The sequence below is a fragment of the Somniosus microcephalus genome, chromosome 3, assembly GCF_052327205.1.
Source record: "Somniosus microcephalus isolate GS21.2 chromosome 3, FLI_Smic_1.0, whole genome shotgun sequence".
Classification (NCBI taxonomy): Eukaryota; Metazoa; Chordata; class Chondrichthyes; order Squaliformes; family Somniosidae; genus Somniosus; species Somniosus microcephalus.
In genome coordinates, this window is record NC_140989.1 from 144,062,355 (window position 1) to 144,071,699 (window position 9,345).

The following is a 9,345-nucleotide window of genomic DNA, read 5'->3' on the forward strand; positions in this document are numbered from 1 at the left end:
GACTCCTGAGGGAAGGGATTATCGAGGGCAGCACCAGCCCATGGCGAGCCCAAGTGGTGGTAGTAAAGACCGGCGAAAAACAGCGCCTGGTTATTGATTACAGCCAGACGATCAATCGATACACGCAATTAGACACATACACACTTCCCCGCATATCTGACATGGTCAACCAGATAGCACAATACCGGGTATTCTCGACGATTGATCTGAAGTCGGCATACCACCAGCTCCCCATCAAGCCTGAGGACCGCCAATACACGGCCTTCGAGGCTGACGGTCGCCTCTACCACTTCCTCCGAGTCCCCTTCGGCGTCACCAACGGGGTCTCGGTCTTCCAAAGGGAGATGGACCGGATGGTTGACCAGAACGCGCTGCAGGCCACCTTCCCCTATCTAGACAACGTCACCATCTGCGGCCATGACCAGCAGGACCACGACGCCAACCTAGAAAAATTCCTCCGTACGGCCCAACGGCTGAATCTGACATACAACAGAGAAAAATGTATGTTCCGCACCGCGCGCCTCATTATTCTTGGCTGCGTGGTGGGAAACGGAGTCATCGGCCCCGACCCTGACCGAATGCGCCCCCTCCTGGAACTACCCCCCCCCGCACTGCCTAAAAGCCCTGAAGAGATGCCTAGGGTTCTTCTCTTACTACGCCCAGTGGGTGCCCAACTATGCGGACAAAGCCCGGCCCCTCATCAAGTCAACCTCCTTCTCCCTGACGGCAGAGGCCCGTGCGGCCTTCACCCTCATAAAAGAGGACATTGCGAAGGCCACAATGCATGCAGTGGATGAGTCCATCCCTTTCCAAGTGGAGAGCGATGCATCTGACTTCGCCCTAGCCGCAACCCTTAACCAGGCGGGGAGACCCGTGGCCTTCTTTTCACGGACCCTCCAGGGCCCCGAAATTCGACACTCCTCAGTCGAGAAGGAGGCCCAGGCGATAGTGGAGGCTGTACGGCACTGGAGACATTACCTGGCCGGTAAACGTTTCACCCTGCTCACTGACCAACGGTCAGTAGCATTTATGTTTAACAACAGACAAAGGGGGAAAATCAAAAATGATAAGATATTGCGGTGGAGGATCGAGTTATCCACCTACAACTACGATATCTTATACCGGCCAGGGAAACTTAATGAGCCCCCAGACGCCCTATCCCATGGGACATGTGCCAACGCACAAGTCGATAGGCTACGGACCCTCCACAATGATCTCTGCCACCCGGGGTCACCAGGTTCTTCCACTTTATTAAAGCTCGCAACCTGCCTTACTCCATCGAGGAGGTCAGGACCATGACCAGGAACTGCCAGGTCTGCGCCGAATGCAAACCGCATTTTTATAGGCCAGACAGGGCACACCTGATTAAAGCCACCCGCCCCTTCGAACGTCTCAGCGTCGATTTCAAGGGGCCCCTTCCCTCCTCTGACCGCAACACGCACTTCCTCAATATTATTGACGAGTACTCCCGTTTCCCCTTCGCCATCCCCTGCCCGGACATGACCAGCGCCACAGTCATCAGGTGCCTCCACGACCTATTCGCCATATTTGGCTTCCCCAATTACATCCACAGCGACAGGGGCTCGTCGTTCATGAGCGACGAGCTGCGCCAGTACCTGCTCGAGAAAGGCATAGCCACAAGCAGGACTACCAGCTACAACCCCCGGGGTAACGGACAGGTAGAGAGGGAGAATGCAATGGTGTGGAAGACCGCCATGCTCGCCCTAAAATCCAAGGGCCTCCCAATCTCCCGCTGGCAAGATGTCCTCCCCGATGCGCTCCACTCCATACGATCACTGCTCTGTACTGCCACAAACGCCACCCCTCACGAGAAGATGTTCGTCTTCCCCAGGAAATCCACCTCGGGGACATCACTACCGCCATGGCTGACGTCTCCGGGACCCGTCCTGCTCAGGAAACACATGAGGAGCCATAAGACGGACCCCCTGGTCGAAAAGGTTCACCTCCTCCACGCCAACCCACAGTACGCCTACGTGGCGTATCTTGACGGGCGGGAGGACACAGTCTCAATTCGAGACCTCGCACCCTCAGGTACCACCCGAAACACCATCGATCACCATCCACTACCTCCACCCACCACCACTACCCACGACGCACCACCGGGGTGTCTACCACGAACTGACGACATGCTGGTGCCATCCCTACCCCGAGAGGACGACACGCCAGTGCTCCGTCCCACGCGAGAAGCGGCCGCGGGCAAAGAACCGCCGCAACCGGCACCACGAAGATCATTACGGCAGACAAGACCCCCGGAGAGACTTTCGTATACGAACTTTTGAAACACTTCACACCGCCGGACTCTTTTTTAAACGAGGGATGAATGTGGTAAACCACTGTTAACCTGTACATGCCTGTGTGGTAAACCACTGTTAACCCTGTACAAGTCCAGGCATGTCTCAGCTCCTGGCTCCACCCCTAAGCCTGGGTATAAAGGTGACTCACCACCCTTCCCCCGGGAGCTCTTAGGATGGATTCACTAGCAGAGGCATGCTCTAGTTCTTAGTCAATAAAAGCCTACTTCATTTAAGTCCATCTTGTAGCCTTTGGTATTGTTGATAGCGCATCAATATAGCGCATCAGTGTTCAAAGGATTTGGAGTTCTACCATTCACTTACAAGATCCAGCTAAAGGAGGATGCTCAGCCAGTGGTACATGCTCCACGAAGAGTTCCAGCACCCCTGCGTGACCGGCTCAAGAATGAACTGGACAGAATGACCACACTAGGAGTCATCAGGAAAGTCGAAGAGCCAACAGACTGGGTTAACTCCGTGGTATGTGTAAAGAAAAAGAACAATGATCTAAGAATATGCATGGATCCAAAGGACTTAAATGCAAACATAAAACGTGAACACTACCAGATTCCCAAGCGAGAAGAAATCACCAGTGAAATGTCAGGTGCCAGATACTTTACAAAGCTCGATGCCTCACAAGGATTTTGGCAACTAAAACTGGATGAAGAGAGCACCAAATACTGTACCTTCAACACACCATTTGGCAGGTATTGTTTCCTCAGAATGCCTTTCGGGATAATATCTGCATCTGAAATCTTTCATAGAGCGATGGAACACATAATTGAAGGTCTGGAAGGAGTTCGGGTCTATGTTGATGACATCATCACCTGGGGCTCCACACTGAAAGAACACAATGAGAGACTGACGAAAGTGCAACAGAGCATACACCGGAATGGACTGAAGCTCAACAAAGCCAAGTGTCAGTTTGGCGTCCAGGAAGTCACTTTCCTAGGAGATAATCTATCTGGTAAAGGAATAGAGCTAGATATGGAAAAAGTAAACGCCATACTCAAAATGCCCCGACCCACTGACAAAAAAGGAGTGCTACGCATCATGGGGATGATAAACTTCATTGGAAAGTTCATTCCTAACTTGTCAGCCAAGACAGCCTGTCTGCGAGACCTGCTACATAAAACAAATGAGTTCGCATGGACAGAAAGACATGAACAAGAGTGGATAAACCTCAAAACAGTGCTGACAACCACATCTGTACTCACCTTTGACCCAACAAAAAGAATCAAAGTGTCAACGGATGCATCAAAAGATGGCCGAGGTGCGGTCTTGCTGCAAGCAGAGGGTGAAGATTGGAAGCCTGTTGCCTATGCCTCCAGGTCTATGACTGATACTGAGTGTCGATACGCCCAGATTGAAAAGGAATGTCTAGGCTTGGTAGTTGGACTAGAAAAGTTTCATGGCTACATATATGGACTTCCCACCTTCACAGTTGAGACAGACCACAGCCCTCTGGTTGCCATCATAAAAAAAAACCTGAATGAGATGTCTCCAAGGATTCAACGACTCATGATGAAGCGGCAAAGGTATGACTTTGAACTGATCTACACACCAGGCAAATACATAATGTTAGCAGATGCACTATCCCGAGCAGCCACAATGAGTCATGTGAGCTCTACTGAAGAAGACGTGGATGTTCATGTGAGTATGGTCACTGCTGCGCTGCCCATGTCAGACACAAAATCAAAGCAAATAGCAGAAGAAACAGTAAAAGATACAGTATTACAAACAGTAATAGAGAACATTCATCATGGTTGGCCAAAAGGTTCCTGTCCAAAATATTTTCACATAAGGTCAGAATTGAGTGTCGCAAGTGGACTATTACTAAAACAGAACAGAATAGTCATTCAACAGACTCTACGTCAAGACATGCTGAAAAGGATTCATGAGGGACACCTCGGAATTGAAAAATGCAAAAGGAGGGCAAGAGACACTGTTTATTGGCCTGGCATAAATAAGGACATTGAGAACATGATAGGCAAATGTGAGACATGTCAGAAACACCAAAACAAACAAGCAAAGGAACCAATGATAGTAGCTGACATACCAACAGCACCATGGCAAAAGGTTGGTATGGACCTTTTTCATTTAAATGGTAAAGACTATCTAATAGTGATTGACTACTATTTTAACTATCCTGAGATGGCGCTGCTCTCAAGCACCACAGCAAGCAGTGTCATAATGCAAGTGAAATCCATCTTCGCCAGACATGGAATTCCCAGGATTGCCGTTAGCGACAATGGTCCGTGCTTCAACTGTAAGGAGTGGCAACAGTTTGCAGCACAGTATGACTTTCAGCACATCACATCCAGTCCTTTGTATGCTCAGTCAAATGGTAAGGCAGAGAAAGGTGTTCAAGTTCTCAAGCAGCTACTGAAGAAAGCGACAGAAAGCAAGTCTGATCCTTATCTCGCCCTGCTGAGCTACCGAGCCTTACTTTTAGACTGTGGTTCTTCACCTGCTGAACTACTAATGGGTCGCAAGTTGCGCACCATGCTACCCTGCTGTGCAAAAGAACAGCAAAGTGAGGAACTGAGACAGAGACTTCAACTGTTAAAGCTGAAACAGAAATCATACTATGACAAGTCATCCAAAACTCTAAAACCATTGACAAGGGATGATGTTGTCAGGATTGAGGATCCAGATGCATGGAACAGGAAAGCTACAGTTCTTGAGGAAGTAGGACCAAGGTCATACACTGTTAGAACTGAGGAAGGACAGATTCTCAGGAGGAACCGCCATTCCCTCCTAAAAACACAAGAGGCTATTCAAGAGCAGATTGATGACAATGCCGCAACTGCATCTTGTCATTCACCGCCAGAACAATCTCATGAAGACACATCAGACTTACCCGTGTTGAGAAGATCCACACGTGAAGTAAAAAAGCCTGATAGACTTAATCTTTGAGTACAATGTAAAGCTTTGAAAATGTGTTGACTGTTTTGAAAATGTTTATGTTTATAGAGCACTAACAAAAGTGTTACTGATATTATCTTTATTGTTTTCTTGAGAGTTGGTTGATATTGATTTTGTTAAACCTCAAAGAAAGGGGGATGTAATGATCAATAACATGTCATTCTATAGTGGACACTAGGTGGAGCCGTAGAGCTGTGTAGAGCTGTACATAGCTGTCTGTATAAGACTACACTACCCAACTGTATATATATTAAGACTACATTACCCATGAGGCACTAGGCTACCCACAAGGCAGCAGTCAAGATGGAAGCCTCTACAGATACTGTACCTAGTCCACATGTGCTCAATAAAAGTGTCTAGCAAAAGCTAGCTGTGTTCATAATAAGAATGTCTATTTATTAATGAACATAAGAACCACCACCTTCTCAAGGGCCTTGCCAGCGATGCCCGGATCCCATAAACAATTTTTAAAAATTGTTTTTAAAAACTTAGCTAATTCCCTTTTGAAAGCCATCATTGACTCTGCCTCCACCACCCTTTCAGGCAGTGCATTCCAGATCATAACCACTCGCTGCGAAAAAAAGGTTTCCCTCATGTCACCTTTGGATCTTCTGCCAATCACCTTAACTCCCTGTCCTCTGGTTCTCAACCTGTCTGCCAATGGGAACAGTTTCTCTCTATCTGCTCTGTCCAGACCCCTCATGATTTTGAACACGTCTATCAAATCTCCTCTCAATCTTCCCTGCTGTAAGGAGAACAACCCCAGTATCTCCAGTCTATCCATGTAGCCTGTGTGTAAAATCAGGCACCTATACAGGTATGTAAAAGCTCTCCAAAAAAGGAAAGAAATTATGTAGTCATGCTCCCCAGAGAAGGTCATAGCATTAAGAATTTTTAACTGATAAACCGAGAGTGAATGAAAGAAAAGCCGGAAGTTGAATATTAATAGCCTTTTTGAAGCTCATTTCAAAGAAAGGAAGATCTGCATTTATATAGAACCTTTCATGATATCCCAAAGCTCTTTACAGCCAATGAAGTACTTTTGAAGTGTAGTCACTGTTGTAATGTAGAAAATGCAGCAGCCAATTTGCAAACAGTTAGTTCCCACGGCAATGTGATAATGACCAGATAATCTGTTTTCGTGATGTTGCTTGAGGGATAAAGATTGGCCAGGACACCGGGGAGAACTGCACTGCTCTTCTTCGAAATAACACCATGGGATCTTTTACATCCACCTGAGAGAGCAGACAGGGCCTCGGTTTATCGTCTCCTCCAAAAGACAGCACATCCTGCAGTGTCAGCCTAGATTTTTGTGCTCAAGTCTCTGGAGTGGGACTTAAACCCACAACCTTCTGACTCAGAGGCAAGAGTGCTACCGACTGAGCCACAACTGACACTCTACTCTGTACTTGATCTTGATGTACTGTTACACATCCAAAGAAATAAAATTACATTCTCCACTGTGTTCATGAATAACCCTATGACTGGAAAATAAAGATATACTGGTAATGGAATATTTTTCAAAGCATCTTATGTTCTTATGTGTCCTAATTTACAGAAAGTAATAGAAAGAGAACATCTATAATAAACAACAGTAACAAAAGCATCCTCCTGAGATTCACGAGTAGCTTCAATCGAAAAGTCTCTCTTCAGGTTTGGTCTGTAGCACAGAAAACTGTATATCGACCGAGGAGATTATGTGCCAAAGGCGATGAAGGATTTGGATGAATTTAGTTGAGGATAACATCAACCAGCAGTTTCCTCCTGGATCATTTAACTATGCGTTAAAGCATTAAACAGAATGCAACATATACGTTGAGTGGCTTGAAGTGATACTAATTTACCATTAGGCATGGCCACTCATGTTAAACATGCTTACAGCTTGCAGTGGCCATTTGCTTCTCAACGTAACCATGAGTGAACATTTAGCAGTGTCACACTTCCAAGGCACTGCAACTGATCAGATAGAAAGGATGTAAAGAATAAAATTGTCTCATACTATATTTCTAGGCGCAAAGGTACAAAATTAGTTGAGGTGTACATGAAGCATTACAAAATGTAACACAGGCAGGCCAAAGGAACATAAAATTGATCACAAGAATATATGAAAGACGTTACAAAAAGTTACAAGCTAAAGGAGTGCTTATTTCGGAAAACTCTGTTCTCTATCCCTTTCCTCGCGTGGGACTCTCCCAGAGTTGTCCATATTTATGAAAGGTAAAAGTTCTAAGTAACTACATTTTTATGATATAATTCTGTTGTAATAAGTTTCAGCACATTGCCAAAGTAAAAAACCATGTCATCAACAAGTGTGACATGCAACGCTGAATAAATCCAACAAAATCTCAGGAGTCACTGTCAATTACTGGAAAATATTAATTACATGGATGATTTAATTTCTATAATGAATATAACAACACAACATAATAGAAAGAAAATAATTAGATCAAAGAGGGAAAGCAAGAACCCACAGACCTCTCTTTTGATACCATAGTTCAGTGGTTCTCAAACTTTTTTGGTTGAAGGACCCCTTTTCAAATGGATTAGTAATCACGGACCCCTCCCACCCATCTATATTATAATACTATATAATACTCAGAATATGAAAGTGCTGCGTGTAAAGAGTGTTTTAATAATGCCTTTAAGAAAACAGGTATTTCTTTACAGATATCAGTGAGATGGGTGTGCCTGCTTCTCACACCAATTCTGGGGACGCCACAGATGGCTCCTCTTAGCCACTTAGTGCTGGACAATTATAAAAGCCGTGAGCAGGCTGGCCAAGGTGAGTGAGTGAGGGCACGAGCACTCATGCATATGCTGGGATGCGGCTGGAAGCATGACTCATACTATCCCACGGGCATGTTCTGCAACAGCTGCACTGTGGGATTATACGTGTTTACGTGAACGCGTTCGGGCAAGAGGTTGAAGGGCCCCGCAGGCACTTTGATCACGTGTCGGGAGGATGGCACGGGGTCGCGGGCCAGGGAGAGGAATCGGCTCGACCAGCAGGGAGTGCTCATTTGCAAAGTGCATGAGAGCTGTGGGCCTCTGTGAGGAGGCGGGCCCAGCCATTGAGAATAACTTGCAAGAACTGAATCAGTGTCGGTTTTATAAAGAGGAGCAGGCTTGAAATTATCTCTGGTCGCGGACCCCCTGGAAAGTCTCTACAGATCCATGTTTGAGAATCACTGTCATAGTTCAGTGAACAATGAAGGATGACCAAAGGAACAACAGAGCATCCATTAGCAAAACAAAAGTAGGACCATCCTGTAATGTATGTACCTTTAAGGGGGGAACTACTTTCTACAGCTCATGTATACTGTAGTACCGGCAGTGACCACACCTGTATATAACGCTGAGTAGTAATCTGTTGTTCAGTTGCAGTTTGAACCACGTTGAGTAAACACCTGTTGTACTGTTCTCTGCAGTCCTTTTCTTATTATTACACGGACGTAACAGTGGCGACGAGCAAGTTCGAACCGACCTGCAACTCTGCATCACCTCCCAGGGATTCGCTCCTGGAGAACAGTGGAAGAAGGTCGAGTCCAGAAGCATGGGCGTCGACCACGGGCAACCGCCCAGTCATCCAGCGGAGATTTGAGCATCACAGGGGAGGCTGTCGAGAGCCAGGCTTGGCTTTCCAGTCACGGTGGTCCAGCGAAACGGGCTGGCAACAGGTACTGCGCAGACCCTTCCCGGACAGCGACGGGCTAGAGCCCGACCGAGCGGCACAGAAAAAGGCTGAGCAGCGTCGACGGGGGAGAGAGAGAGGGCAGAGCGCACAGGGCGCAGCCGGTGTTCAGGACCAAGCGGCGTCAACGGGGGAGAGAGGCAAGAGGGAGCAGAGCGCAGCCGGTGGTCAAGGGCCGAGCAGCGTCAACGGGGGAGAGAGGTGCACAGGAAAATGCGAGGCACTGCCATTGCCACGAGGACCACAGAGAGCGGCATTGGCAGCAGCGCAGGAGCAGCGCATGAAACCCACAGGGCGTCGCCATTTGCCACGAGGACCGCCGAGAGCGGCGTTGGCAGCAGCGTGGGAGACGCCATTTTAAGCCGCAGCGGGGAAGAAAGGAAAGCGCGGGAGGCGCCATTTTAAGCCAGTCTA